Source organism: Mobula birostris, chromosome 21 (assembly GCF_030028105.1).
Source record: "Mobula birostris isolate sMobBir1 chromosome 21, sMobBir1.hap1, whole genome shotgun sequence".
Taxonomy (NCBI): domain Eukaryota; kingdom Metazoa; phylum Chordata; class Chondrichthyes; order Myliobatiformes; family Myliobatidae; genus Mobula; species Mobula birostris.
In genome coordinates, this window is record NC_092390.1 from 53,848,193 (window position 1) to 53,864,366 (window position 16,174).

General features: G+C 39.6%; 1 protein-coding gene across 5 annotated transcripts in view; it reads right to left on the reverse strand.

Moving 5' to 3' along the window:
• LOC140185800 (uncharacterized) overlaps window positions 1-9,939 on the reverse strand; it is a 278,871-nt gene extending 268,932 nt beyond the window's left edge. For 4 of the 5 annotated variants that reach the window (XM_072239496.1, XM_072239493.1, XM_072239495.1 and 1 more), the window contains exon 1: window positions 9,893-9,939. The gene's annotated coding sequence lies outside the window, so the exon portion shown is untranslated. The remainder of the gene's footprint in view (window positions 1-9,892) is intronic. The other variant, XM_072239494.1, reaches the window with a different exon arrangement.
• Window positions 9,940-16,174: the final 6,235 nt, after the last annotated feature.

Here is a 16,174-nt window from a genome sequence, read left to right on the forward strand (position 1 = left end):
TTATCCTCCACCCCCTCCCCACACCTTTTTATTCTGGCATCTTCTCCATTCCTTTCCAGTCCTGAAGAAGTGTCTTGACCCAAAATGTGGACTACTTATTCATCTCCATAGATGCTGCCTGAACTGGTGAGTCCCTCCAGCATTTTGTGTGTGTAGTTTCATATTTCCAGCATCTGCAGAATCTCTTGAGTTTATATTTCTTACAGGTACCTTTTGTATGAATGTAGATAACAGTTTAAAATGTTTATAATATGGAAAATCTGGAAAATAATGTAGTTATTATTATTAAAGGCTATGTGCAAATCTAAAATTAGTTTAACCTATATGCGAGTCGGTAGTCTTTAGTAATCACAGTGATGCAATAGAACCAAAACCTAATTGTGGGAAGAACAAAGGCAGTAAGTAAATCTCATTGAGATAATATTAGTGAAGAGAACATAATGTTGAGCAGAACAGGTTGATGCTGTTTGGCAGACCTGACCATCTGTTTCATAATCAAGTTGTGGTCACAGCTCAGCACATCATGACAAGTGAAGTCAAGGACAGTATAAAAATAAAAGAGAGGAAGTATAACATAGCAAGCATGAGTGGGAAGCCAGAGGATTGGGAGACTTTTAAGGAGCAACAGAAGATAACTAAAAAGGCAATACGGGGAGAAAAGATGAGGTATGAAGGTAAGCTAGCCAAAAATATAAAGGAGGACAGTAAAAGCTTCCTTAGGTATGTGAAGAGGAAAAAATTAGTTAAGACCAAAGTTGGGCCCTTGAAGACAGAAACGGGTGAAATTATTATGGGGAACAAGGAAATGGCAGATGAGCTGAACAGGTACTTTGGATCTGTCTTCACTAGGGAAGACAAAAACAATCTCCCAGAAGTAATAGTGGCCAGAGGACCTAGGGTAACAGAGGAACTGAAGAAAATTTGCATCAGGCACAAAATGGTGTTGGGTAAACTGATGGGACTGAAGGTTGATAAATCCCCAGAGTTTATAAATCCCCTTCCCTTCCCTTCCAGAACCAGAGGCCACAGTTTAAGAATAAGAAGTAGACAATTTAGAATGGAGTTGAGGAAAAACTTTTTCACACAAAGGGTTGTGGTTCTGTGGAATGCTCTGCCTCAGAATGCAGTGGAGGCCAATTCTCTGGATTCTTTCAAAAAAGAGTTAGATAGAGCTCTTAAAGATAGCAGAGTGAAGGGATATGGGGAGACAGCAGGAAAAGGGTACTGATTGTGGATGATCAGCCATGATCACAGTGAATGGTGGTGCTGGCTCGAAGGGCTAAATGGCCTACTCCTGCACCTATTGTCTATTGTCTATTATCATGGAAACCAACTTCTCTTCCTAGGCCTCTGCCTATACTTCCTGCTGCCTCGGTAAATTAGCTGACATAATCAAAGACACCACTTGCCCCAGTAATTCTCTCTCATCATCCCTTCCCCTGACATTGGATAGCACGTACCACCAGGATCAAGGACAGTTTCTGTTATAAAACTTCATATGATAAGACAGACTCCTGACCTCACCATCTACCTCATTATGGCTTTGCACGCTATTGTTTGTCTGAGCTGTACTTTCTCTGTCGCTGTAATACTTTGTTCTGCGTTCTGTTGTTCTCCCTCGTACTACCTCAATTCACTGATATGATGAAGCAATCTTTCTGGATGATATGCAAAACAATATTTTATTGGTACCTTCACCAATAATAAACCAATTTATAAATTCAATTTACCGTAGTTAAACTGAATCAAAATATGACAGTGTTTGTTTTTAAAGTGGCTCCAAAGAGGATTGTACATTCCACTCAGTATGGAACTTAAAGCTATTTTTGGAAGAGATTCTGAGAAAAGACTGGACAAGCAAACAAATAATATTCTATGCGTCTTCTTTGCATCCAAAACTCTAGGCACAGGACCAGCCTGCGTTGCTCCATGTTCTGCATTAAAGTTATAGTATTTTAAAATTATAAAAAAATTACAGACATATTGCATTCTATCTTTAAGGAAACCACTACAAAATGAATGATAATAATAATTTTCCTAGTAACCTGTTGCTGATAAAAGCTCAGAGAAATGCAAGGAAAAGCAGAAAGCCTGCCCTCAAATATCAAGTGCGTAAGGATGGTATCTTTGAAGTTATGATTCAGCCATTTTACCGCAGTTCTGGAGCCACATAAAGTCCAGTAAAGTTAAGAGATTCCTTTCCCTGAAGACTATAGTGGACTAGAAGTGATAAACAACAATCTGGTAGTTTTGTAGTCATCTTTAAAAAGGGTAACAGTTGTTCAAGTTCCAGATCTTTGATAGCTGCCATGTTAAGATTTGAACTCATGCATCTGTGTTCCCAGATCAGTAACTTAAACACAGTGCCACCACTGAATCATACTGTGTCCTTGCTGTTTTTACACGCCTATCAGGGACACATACAAATGGTAGCAAACAGGTACAGAGGACAGCAGCCAATGGATCAGAAAAAGAAATCTGTATATACTGAAAGATCTGTTAATTTGGGTCTCTGTTGCCATGCTTGACAACTGCATTGTTACTAGCTTTTACTTTCATCAACTTCATGAATCTTTTTTGAGCTGAAGGATACAGAGAACTGGTAGATGCTTTTGGATGGTGCTTAATTATAAGCTTTGGGGCAATTTTACTAGATATCCCCTGTACCTAATAAAGTGGTCACTGTGTGTACGCTCATGGTCTTCTGCTCCTGTACTCCATCCACTTCAAGGTTCAATGTGTTGTGTGTTCAGAGACGTTCTTCTGCATACCACTGTGGTGATGCATGGTTATTTGAGATACTGGCACCTTCCTGTCAATTTGAACTAGTCTGGCCATTCTCCTCTGATCTCCCTCATTGACAACACACAAACAAGATGCTGGAGGAACTCAGCGGGCCAGGCAGCATCTATGGAAAAGAATACAGTCAACATTTTGGGCCGAAACATCGACTGTACTTTTTTCCATAGATGCTGCCTGGCCTGCTGAGTTCCTCCAGGACTTTGTGTGTGTTGTTCAGATTTCCAGCATCTGCAGATTCTCTCTTGTTTATGATTACCTCATTAACAAGGCACTTTTTTCCCACAAAACTGCCACTCACTAGATGTTTTTATTGTTTCTCACACCATTCTCTTGTAAACTCTAGAGACTGCTGTACATGAAAATTGAGCAGTTATGGGGTACTCAAACCACCTCATCTGGTACCAACAGTCATTCCATGGTCAAAGTCATTCCTAATGTAATGACCAACTTTCTTTTACAGACACTGGAATGCAATCACTCCTCTGAAATAGATTCACTCCATGTTAATGGATATGTAGACAACCAGGAAGGCAACTAGTATGTAGGACTTTAATAGCAAGAGAATTTGACTACAAAAGTGACGAACTCCTATTCTAATTATATAGAGCACCTGGGAGACCACACCTGTACAGGTTCAATCTCCCCACCTAAGAAAGGATACATAATGGAAGGAATGCAACAGAACTTTATCAGATTGTTTCCTGGGATGGGTGGGGATTGTCCCTTGAGTGTTTAAGTACACTTGATCTATACTCTCTTCTGCTTATGAAAATTTAAAGTGATACAATTGAAATATATAATTTTTTTTCAAAAGGTGCAGAGATGCAGCTTCTGCTGGCTGGTGTGGTGAGAATTAGGAGTCACAGACTCAAAGTATGGGTTGACTATACAGGACAGAGATGAAAAGAAACGTTTCCACCTCAAGGTAGCAATTCATTGGTTTTCATCAGCAAGAGGTCATTGCATATATTCGAGACAGCCATCGATAGATTTTTGGATATTAAGGGAATGAAAGAGGTGTGAGATTAGTGCGGAAAGTGATGAAGGGAGAAAACCAGCACTGATCGTAAGTGCTGGAGCAGGTGCATGGAGCCAAATAGCCTACTGCTGCTTCTATTTTTATTCAAGGGAGCAGTGTGATGGAATACCGTCAGTTTGCGTGTATGAGCGCAGCTTCAAGAAGCTCAACACCATATAGGATACAGCAGCTCACTCGATAGGAATACCGCCACAACCATTCATTCACTCCACCACCAATGCACAGCAGCCGAAGTTTGTACCATCTCCAGGATGCACTTCAGCAACTCACCAAGACTCTTTACACAGCACCTTTCAAACTCACAACCTCCACCAGACAAAAGGGTAATGGCAGCAAAAATATGGAAACATCACAATGTAGAGGTTACCCGTCAAGTCAAACACCATCTTGACTTGGAAATATATTGCTGTTCCTTCACCAGCACTAAGTCAAAATCTTGAACCTCTCTCCCTAATCACATTCAAGAAGGCCGTTCATCACCATCTGCTCAAGGGCCACGAGGGATAAACAATAAATGCTGGCTCACTCTACGAAGCCCACATCTCTTATGTTAACTGAATATGTTTTTGCGTAACAGAAAAAAGCCGCTTTCTTTATTTTCATTTTCAGTTTGCTGCAGAAGGTCTGGAGAACATCCTGGCGGAAAAGCTGCCCCTCCAGAACCAACCATATCTTGGGTCAAGTTAAATAACAAGTAGGTTGAGTAGATCCAAGCACGACCCCATCCTTAGTGAACGGACTGCTCATCAAATGAGTGACAGACGTTTTGCTGATCCTTTTGCAATTATCTTCAGCCACAAATATTAAGTGACTGATTCATTTTAGACCACAGGTTATTTCAGACCATGTTGGTTATGTCAAGGTTGCTGCCATCATAGAAATCAGTCAATGGAAAATTTGCTTTAATCCATAAGATCTCAAGAAACATCTGAGAACAATGGACACAGGAAGAACATAAGGATCTGACAACTTCCCAGCCCATATGCTGAAGGCGTGCACTTCGTAACTAACCGCACCTCAACCCAAACTGTGCCAGTCTAGTTACAATACTGATGTTTCCCTGACCCTGTAAAAAATTGCCCAAGTGTCCTCAAAGCACAACAATTCCAGACAGGTAGTCTCTGCATAATTACTCCTCTCTCAATCATTATCAAAACAATAAAAGATATGGTTGACATTCCTCCTAAGCATTGCTTACTCACTATGCCCAGATTGGACCAAAAATAAGGACTTCTATGGAAGCCAAGTCATTGGGCATATTTAAAGCAGAGGCTGATAGGTTCTTGGTTAGTCAGGGCCTCAAAGGTTACAGTGAGAAAGCAAGAGAAAGGGGTTGAGAAGAACAAGAAATCAGCTGTGATGGAATGGTGGAACAGACTTGATGGGCCAAGTGGCCCAGTTCTTCTCCTATGTCTTATGGACCAAAGGGCTGAATTCCAGAGCTGAAGTCAAAGTGACTGCTCTTCATGTCAAGCCAAGATTGACTGAGTGCGATACCAATGTTAAATTAAATGCAACAAGTATCATTGGTAAATACACCTTGCACAAAGAAAAATGGTTGTGATGGAGACTTCAGCCTCATAAAAAATGATGCATGAGTTCCTCAGGACAGTGCCCTTGGTCCAAGCATCTTTAGTTATCCCATCAATGACTTTCCTTCTTCATAAGAAGTAATGATATTCCTTACTGATTTCACAATGTTCAAGGTCATTCATAACAGAATAGAAAAAACAGCACGCAGCAAGGCAGGATGATATTTACACTTGGATGGATAAATAGGAAGTGGCCAGATGAGGGATTAGGTAATAATATCATTCAATATTAAACGCCAATGGTTAATCTTACTCTTCTTATAGATTATCGTACCCTGGCAGTCGTTCAGTGTATTTGTTACTGGTCACTTATCCACCCAAGCCTCATTGTTGTGCTGGTTGCATGCTGCCATGAACCTGCGTTACTAGGGTATCAGTGATTCAGCTCAGGCATCACAGTCGAACCGAAGAGGGATCAGCAATTCCACAGGCATATATCATTGTTTTCTGCCATTCATTTTCCCTCCTCCTGCTATGGCAAACCTGCTAGCAAAGGTGATTCTGCATTATAAGACCATAAGACATAGGAGCAGAAATAGGCTCCCCGGTCCATCGAGTCTGCTCTGCCATTTAGTCATGGCTGATCCTTTTTTCTATCTCCTCCTCAATCCCAGTTCCCAGCCTTTTCCCTGTAACCTTTGATGCCATGTCCAATCAAGAACCTATCAATCTCTGCCTTAGATACACCCAGTGACCTGGCCTCCACAGCTGCATGTGGCAACAAATTCCACGAATTCACCACCCTTTTGGCTAAAGAAATTTCTCTGCATTTCTGTTTTGAAAGGGCATCACTCTATCGTGAGGCTGTGCCCTCTTGTCCAAGACTCTCCCACCATGGGAAACATCCTTTCCGCATCTACTCTACATCTACCTTATGGCCAAGGTGTAATAACTATGATAAGCCACCTTGTTTTCTAAGGACTCTATGTGGGATATACTAGAGTGTGCTCCCATAGTGGTTCAGGAGCAGAATCATTTCTTTTGATAACATCATGCTTCAGTCTGACCAGAGTCCTCAAGGTGCTGATTTTTCTCCTCCCCTGATTATTTCCATCAGTGTCTTGTTTTAGTAATCAGTGTAACTGGGCCATATCTCATTTCTCTATTTAAGTTCCCTCAGTTTTGACTGTGGGAGTGTGAGTAATCCTCTGGTAAGGATTCTTTGTTCAACTCCATCCTTGGCTTTGATCTTCTCTGCACTTGTCTCCACCTGGTCTAAGTCTTTCCTGGTAATCAAAGGGTAAAAGATACTGGCCTTTGCCATAACTACCCTGATTCAAACCCCTTGTTATTGACGATGCCAAATATTTTGCAGGAGACTGCAAGAATCTCATTGTATTTTCTGGTCTTGTGCATGGTGTTCCCATAGGAGTCAGGAGACTGGTATCTGGAGCTTGGCTTTGTATCCAACTAGACACCCATTGGTCTGCTGTGGAGACCAGGTACTTCTGGATGGTACAAAATGTAAGTGTTGTCTGAAGTCTAGATAAATGACAAGGACCATTAGGATTCACTTGGAGTAGTCAGAATCATAAACCGGATCAGAATCGGGTTTAATATTGCTGGCATATATTGTGAAATTTGTTCACTTTGTGGCTGCAGTACAATGCAGTACATTTTAAAGGGAAAAATTGAGTTACAGTAAGTTTATATATATATATATATAAGCTGAATTAATTTAGTGCAAAAAAGTAGAAATTTAATAAAATAGTGAGGAAGTTCAATAGTGGGTTCAATGTCCTTTCAGAAATCTGATGGCAGAGAGGAAGAAGCTGTCCCTGAGTTGCTGAGTGTGTGCCGTTAGGCTTCTGTACCTCCTTCCTGGTGGTAGCAATGAGAAAAGGGCATGTCCTGGGTGATGGGGGAACTCTAAGTCGGATGCTGTCCTTTTGAGGCATCACTCTTTGAAGATGTCCTGGATACCTACTGAAGTTTGTACTGACGATGGAGCTGACTAAGTTTACAGCTCTTTGCTGCCTACTTCAATCCTGTGCTGAATGTTTTTTGTGACATACAAAATCTCCTTAACCTCCTAATGAAATGTAGCCACTGTTATGCCTTCTTTGTAGCTGCATCAACATATTGGGTCCAGGTTAGATCCTTAGGGATATTGACAACCAGGGACTTGAAGCTGCTCATTCTTTCCATTTCTGATCCTTTTGAGGACTGGTGTGTGGTTCCTCATTGTACCCTTTCTGAAGTCCACAATCAGTTCTTTGTTCTTACTGATAATGGATGCAAGGTTGTTGCTGTGACATCACCCAACTAGCTGTTATAGTATTCCCAGATTACATAACCATTAAGGGAAATCCCTCAGAGTTTTGATACAATTTTGCATTTTGAGATAGAGCCTCAAAGGTGATATGGAAGGGGTCATCACCTCCTACACATTAGGAAGGTTTAAACTTTGGCAACCCTTTGATAAACCTGTTTCCTGCCCAAGGAGAATGAGATGAATTTGCTATTCCTTTGGCTTCTGTTATCTCCTTAATGCCACAGTATTATTGATTCACATAACTAATGTCTTGCCCTAACTTAGAATAATCTTGCTGAAGCTGAGGTGGGAAAGAAACTTAAATGTACAAAGACCTATACAGCTGCTAGTACAGATATCAGCAGTGGCTGGAGCAAGAGACAGATCTCAGTCTCCATTTCCTTGAAGAGGTGGAGCCTCCAAAGGCACTGCACCATAATCAGACAGACAAACGGCATTGATGCACAGATTGTCCTGCTTGCCAGAAAAGGCTTGGTATTTCTCTAAGATTCAGGAGACCCATCTAGAGTTTCAAACAAAAAGTATTTAAAGAACTGATTTTGTTAAAAGTTGGTAGTTTTTCCAGTAGCTTTGTCTACAGAGGCTGATGCTTCTGATAGTTTCTGCACTTCAAGTTTATAATAGAAAAAAAAGCAGTTATTCACATATTATGAACATAAAGGTACATGCTCAACATTAATTAAGTCACATGACTGCATTTCCTCTCCATTCGCCTGTCTGTCTTTTTTCTTTTGGCCCCTCCATCGTCCTCATTGCATGAGAGGCGCAGAGGATCATTTACCAATCCATCCACTTCTGAAAGTAAATATGGATGACAAAACATGTAATGTGAAATCCAAACTCAATCCCAGCTTTAGTTGTTGAAATGTACCCTTGTCGCGTAAATGACTAGAGATACATGAGGACAAACTGAATCATTAACAAACCTACAAAATCTTGGTCATTTCTTACATTAGAAACATTTGCAGGGAGTTGTGGGGGGGGGGGGTGGGGGGGGGGGGTGGAGGGAGGAAGAAGATCTTCTACTGCTGAATGTCAGGTTTTTAAAGTACAGCAAACATTGTATTAGCTAAAAAATTATAACCCATAATAGCAGAGACAAACAGTCAAATCAGTACTACAAGAGGACAGACTACTTTGATTGCTCAATTTTCATAATCTGCCATTGTACTAACCAATTTTATGAGTGTGTGATTTCCCAGAACCATGCATTCACAGTTTAAAAGAATTGGAAAAAAATCAACAGTTAATACACAGCTCAAGTTTTCTGTTTGATTTCCACATATACAATGAATTTTTCACCCTGAATTCATAGCTTAAAAACCTATTGATTAGTTCATTTGAGCTACACCATTGTTTACGCTCCACAGAAATCTCTTCCCATTCAACTACATCAAAACAAATCCTTCAATGCCCTTCTCCCTTTCAGTGTACTGTATCTGTGCTACTTGATGCAGTAGAGTGACAGGGTGGAGATCGTCTCTACCAAAGGTGGTATAAGGCTCTCCCCTCCACTAGGTCTCCCTTAGACAAGGTGCAGCACCTAGTTAGCCCCCAGATCAGGGTCTTGTGAAGCCATGCGAGCTGGTGCATATCACAGCTCCTGGTTATGCGACCACTCTGAAGAGTATTGATAATGGTTGGGGTCAACAACCTCGTAAAAACACTGCCCAGAAGAAGGCAATGGCAAACCTGTTCTGAGGAAAAAAATGTTAAAAATAATCATGGTCATGGAAAGACCATGAATGCCTATGTTACACGACATGGCACATAAGGAATGAATGATTCCATGCAGTAATGGTTGCGACATATTAACGACTCCAGAGATGAAACAGCAGAGTTCACATCTTAGGCAGTTACAAAATTTGAGAACCTTTTGGAGAGATCTAAAGTACCAAGGTGAAGCAGACTGTCCAGAGCAAGAATATTTACAAAAGCAACAATGTTTACTAGATTGATACCAAAAACCTAAATTAAAGATCAAAACATATAGTCATTAAAAGTAATGGAGAAGCAAATTATTAATGACTATTTTCATCTAAAATTCTGACAACTCTATATGTAGTAAAATGGTACTTTCCCCCAACTCTTCCCATTTAAAAAAACAACATTGCTGTATCTCTAGAACTATATTTATTCTCATGTATTGAATCACAGCAAAAGAACACATCATTTTTAACTTACCAGATCAACTAGCTCTTGAATACATATTACATTTTATTTAGTAAACAATTCTGCTGTCGAAAATCAGTGTTATACTTTGCAATATCCTTTTTATTATGACCTAGCATACAGAATATCACATGAAGCTGTGCTATTAATGTGTGTTGGCTCAAGGTTCAGAACACTCTAGCTGCTCGAGTTGAAGTGTAAAGAATCTGACACGGCAGCTCCAGAGCTTTGGCATGTCAGCTTTCTAAGGCAATTTGATTCTGACAGTCAAGAACAGCAGAGGGTCAGCTGATTACCAAGCAGAACTGAAATGGGAAACTCAGTAAACAGACTATATTTTACATTCAAGAGTTATTTTTCAATGCAATGGAAAATAAAACAAGCTGCATTTCGGTTGTGGTATACTGGCTAATATATCATATTGAAGTATAAAATATATTTACATGGATCATATTTTACATTTTAAAAAGTTATTTTTCTCTGCAAAGGGAAGTTAAACTAGTTAGGTGGTATGGTAGCATGGTGGTTAGCACAACCTTTACAGTACAGGTGACTGGGGTTCAATTCCTGCTGCTGCCTGTAAGAAGTTAGCAAGTCCTCCCTGTGACTACTTGGGTTTCCTCCAGGAGCTCCAGTTTCCTCCCACAGTCTGAAGACCTACCAGCTGGTCATTGTAAATTGTCCGTGATTAAACTCAGATTAAATTGGGGAGGATTCTAATCCACCTATGGTCTTATATTGGCTCTCCTCCATTATGTCCTGTTTAAGTTTAGAGAAAATAAGAAGTCAGACATTTGATACATCCTTTAAATTTGAGGAAATATGGCAACCCTTTATCCAATATTTTCATTTAATATGATTTATTACTCTTTCAATCTTTTTTGTTCAAAGTTTTAGATTTGATCAGAAAGACTTTCTTTCTTTTTTGGTCGTATCCTCAAAATGGACTGCCCAGTCCCTTTTTTTTTGTTTTGTTTTTTTATATAGTGTAGTGGGTTTTTTTTGTTTCTTTTCATTTAAAACCCAGTGTTTTTTCCTTTCTCTTCATAAGCTGGTAAGAGGAGAATTGTTATTTTCATTTTTTTAATTATATGTTTTATATTAGTTTAACAATATCTATGATTTTGACAATGTCTATCTTAATCTTGGTTTATATTGTTACTGATAAATATATTTGAACTAATTCTCCTCCTGATTGTATTTGTGCTTTATTTAAATCAATAAAAAGATTAATAAAGAAAAGAAAGTAAATTGGGGATTGCTGGGCAGCGTGGCTCAAAGGGCTAGAAATGCCTATTCTGCGCTGTATGTCAATAAATAATAATAAAAAATAGCCAGTATACTATAACTTCATTATTAGATTGTTTATTTTGTATCATAATAAAACATTCGACAATTTTAAAATGTCATTGATTTGCTGTTTTGTTGACCTTTGGCTGCGAAAATATAATCCAAGCATTTTCTGCAGAATTATTTCTCAGTAATAAGTTTTAACATTGTGTATAACATATAAAGGTTACTTGCATTGTTAAAGTCCAGATGTCACATGAAATTAATACCTTAACATTTGTTCAATCTCACAAAAGGATTTTCTGTTTAATTTCTCTGAGGTTGAAGGTAATCAAGTAAATTCTATTGTAGTTCCCCATTCTCTCACTAGAGGAGCTGATTAAGGAAATTTAAAAAGGAAACATTGGGGGGGGGGAGAGAGAAAAATGTCAGGGGCTCATGAAACCAAAAAGATCATTGTACTGTGTTTTCAAGCATGGATCATGAGTGCTTTCATTCAACCTGTATGTATATTGTGATCCTATTAGACAACACAATATTTGATGTGACTGTTTCACAAATATTACAGCTTTAGCTCATGTACAGTATCTTTAAGCATGGAATAAACAGAGTGGCTTTCAAATTAAATACAGGTTGAGTACCCTTTATCTGAAATTCCAAACTCCAAAAACTTCTGAAATCTGAGGTGTTTTTTTTAAGTACTGACATGGTGTCACAAATGTAAAATTCCACGAGGTACTGGGAAGGTTCCCAGGCAACAGGCATATCTCTGCACACCACAGACAGTTCTGAGAAGTGACATCACGTAGACCATAAGATGTAGGAGCAGAATTAGGTCATTTGGCCCATCGAGTCTACTCCACCAATTCATCATGGCTGATCCATTTTCCCTCTCAGCCCCAGTCTCCTGCCTTCCCCACCGTATCCCTCATGCCCTAACCGATCAAGAATCTATCAACCTCTGCCTTAAGTTACCCAAAGACTTGGTCTTCTCACCTGCCTGTGGTAATTAATTCCACCAATTTACCACTCTCTGGCTAAAGGAATTCCTCCTCATCTTCATTCTAAAAGGATGCACCCCTATTCTGAGGTTCTGTTCTCTGGTCTTAGACTCTCTTACCATAGGAAACATCCTTTCCACATTAACTCTATCAAGGCTTTCACCATTTGATGGGTTTCAGTGAGGTTCCCCCTCATTCATCTGAATTCCAGTGAATACAGGCCCAGAGCTATGAGATGCTCTTCATATGGCAAGCCATTCAAACCTGGAATCATTTTCATGAAACCTCCTTTGAACCCTCCTTTCTATGATGAGCGGCGGAAAACTGCTCAAAATACACCAAGTGAAGCCTCACCAGTGCTTGAAGCCTCAACATTACATCCTAGTCATTATATTCTAGTCCACTTGAAATGAATGCTAACATCGAGCACCTCCACCTGTCTTCATATCACCTGCAAACTTTGCAACAAAACCATCAATTCCATCATTGACATATAATGTAAAAAGAATCCTAAAACAGACCCCTGTTGAATGCCACTAGTCACTGTCAGCCAACATAAGGCTACCTTTGTTCCCATCCTTTGTCTCCTGCCAATCAACCACTACTTTATCCATGCTAGAACCTTTCCTTTGATACCATGGGCTCGCAGTTTCTTAAGCAGCTTCATGTGTGACACCTTGTTAAAGGCCTTCCGAAAATCCAAGTACACAACATCAACCAATTCTCCTTTGTCTATCCTGCTTGTTATTTCTTCAAAGAATTCCAACAGATTTGTCAGGCAAGATTTTCCCTTGAGGAAACCATGCTGACTACAGCCTATTTTATCATGTGCTTCCAAGTACCCCGAAACCACATCCTAAACAGTCGACTCCAATATCTTCCTAACCATTGAGGTCAGGCTAACTGGCTTATAATTTTCTTTCTTCTGTCTCTCTCCCTTCTTGAAGAGCAGAGTGACATTTGCAATTTTCCAGTTTTCCGGAACCATTCCAGGATTAAATGATTCTTGAAAGATCATTACTAATGCCTCCACAATCTCTTCAGACTTTTATTTGAGAACCCTGGGGTGTACACCATCTGGTCTAAGTGACATATCTACCTTCAGATTCTTTTAGTTTCCCAAGAACCTTCTCCCTAGTTATGGTAACTTCACATACCTCATGACCCCTGACACCTGGAACTTCCACCATATGCAGTGAAGACTGTTCATCTACCATTTCCTTGTTCTCACATTACTACCTCTCCAGCATCATTTTCCAGCAGTCCAATATCCACACTCACCTCTCTTTTATATTTTATGTATCTGAAGAAACTTTTGGTATCCTTTTTCATATTACTGGCTTGCTTACTTTTGTATTCCATCTTTACTTTCTTAATGACTTTTTTAGTTGCCTTCTGTCGGTACTTAAAAGCTTCCTAAACTTCCAACCTCCGACTAATTTTTGCTCTATTTTATGCCTCTTCTGGTTTTTATGTTGGCTTTGACTTCCTTTGTTAGGCATGGTTGTGTTACCTTGCTATTAGAATACTCCTTCCTCTTTGGGATGTATTTATCCTGTGCCTTCCGAATTGCTTCCAGAAATTCCAGCCATTGCTGCTCTGCCATCATCTCTGCCAGTGTTCTTTCCAATCAATTGTGGCCAACTTCTTTCATGTCTCTAATTCCCATTACTCCACAGTAATATATACCTGACTTTAGCTTCTTCTCAAATCTCAGGGTGAATTTGATCATATTATGATCACTTGCTTTAAGGGTTCTTTTACCTTAAGCTCTCTAATCAATTTTGGTTCATTGCACAACACCCAATCCAGAATAGCTGATCCCCCAGAGGGCTCAACCACAAGCTGCTCTAAAAAGCACAAGTATTCTAGAAATTCCCCTCTTGGACGGCAGCACCAACCTGCTTTCCCAATCTACCTGCATATTGAAATCCTCCATGACTATTGTAACATTGCCCTTTTGGCATGCATTTTCTATCTCCCATTGTAATTTGTAGACTATATCCTTACCACTGTTTGGGAGTCTATATACTGTATAGCTCCCATCAGGGTCTTTTTACCATTGTAGTTCCTTAGCTCTATCCACAATGATTCAACACCTTTCTAATGTCACCTCTTTCAAATGATATGACTAATTTTTTTTTTTACCAACAGAGCAACACCACCCCATCTGCTTTCCTGTCTGTCCTTTCAATGAAATGTGTATCCTTGGATATTAAGTTCCCAACAATAATCTTCTTTCAGCCAAGATTCAGTGAAGCATTCAACATCGTACAAGCCAATCTGTAACTGTGCTACAAGTTCATCTTATTCACCTACAGTCCTGTATACACCCTTTTCGATTTTGTCCACCTTTTTAGTTGCAACTCATCTCGTGGACTGCAATTTTACCCTATCATCAGCCTCTCTCCGCTACGCATTCCCTCTGTTTGTAAAGCATCCAGCTCATCTTCAGCACTGTCACTCTGGTTCCCATCTCCCCACCTGCGTTATGAACAGAAGTTAATGAAAAATAGAAAATGCTGCCTAAGACAAAAAAATAAAGATTCTGAAGTTACATTGAAAGGGTGGAATCACTAGTGTCAGAGTAAATATATGCTGCTTAATGGTATGCTTATCATGGAACAAGCCAACATCTATCATGACAAATTGAAGATTGAAGGCAATTGTTAATATTCAACAGGCTGGTTGCAGTCATAAAAGAAAAGGCACAGCACTAAATTTTTAAAGATTTGTGATGATAAAGCATCTGCTGATCACAAAGCAGCAGAGAAATTCATTGAGTTTGCCAAGGTTGTTGCTGATGAAAATCTAATGCACTGAATGGCTGCATCAGTACATAAGTGTGATGAACAAATGTAAGACAGATTTCTTACCAGTAGTGCACAAATTCAGAGTCCGGAATGATGGCGATCCCAAGCTACCTCATTATATATTCCAAAATCCAAAACACTTCTGGCGCCAAGCATTTTGGATGAGGGGTACTCAACCTGAACAGTTTTGCAACCTTTAGATTGCTGCAACTCAAAAGTTTCAGCATTTAAGAAGTTTTAAATGACCCCTTTGCTACACTGTGACTCAGTGTGCTCTGAGGACAGATTTGGACTGCACAGAAACAGTCTTTTTGGCTCATCTACATTAATCCCATTTGCTGATACTAAGTCTGTTTCTTTCTATAACTTGACTATTTAAGAGCATGTCTAAATGTCTCTTAAATGTAATGATGAATTTGACTCCACCACCACCTCTGGCAGCAAATTCTAGATATCTATGTCATCAATACATGCCCTTAAAATCCTCTTTAATCTTCCTCTCACCTTAAATCTATACCCTTTGCTTTTGGTACCCCTGCCATGAAAAATGATTCTGGCTGTCTACCATGTCTCTGCCATTTGACATTGCAATGCATAAACTGTGTTTATTGAATGACAACTGCAAAATAGATTTAGCTCTGCTCTTGTATGAGTTATTCTTCATAATGACTACTTTGACATGTTTTCTACTGAGAGCCCCATCATCAGCGGCCAGGTTTGGTTAATACGTTTACTCTGTGCCATGTCAACAAACGGATGTGAGAACTAAATACTAAAAAGGGATAAAGGACCAGACTCCATTATATACACACACACATCTACTCAACATCATATACAAAAAGCACAACAAATCCAATCTACTCCCAATCATCAAAGTGATGGAAGGTGTTAACTTCAGTACCATCAAGTAGCCTTTACTCATTTATAGCCTGCTCACTGATACCCAGTTGGGCAGTTTGCGAGGATCACTCCATTCCAGGCCTCCTCACAGTCCTGGTCCAAACATGCACCAGAGAGGTGAATTGCCTATGAGATGAGAGTGACAGCCTTTGACATAAAGACATAATTTTATCAAGTTGACAATATGCGGCTCTGGTAAAACTGGACAATGAGCATGAAGAGAGAAACACTCAAATTGTTGGATTCATCTGCTTCACCGATGACTTTCCTCCCATCATCAGATCAGAAGG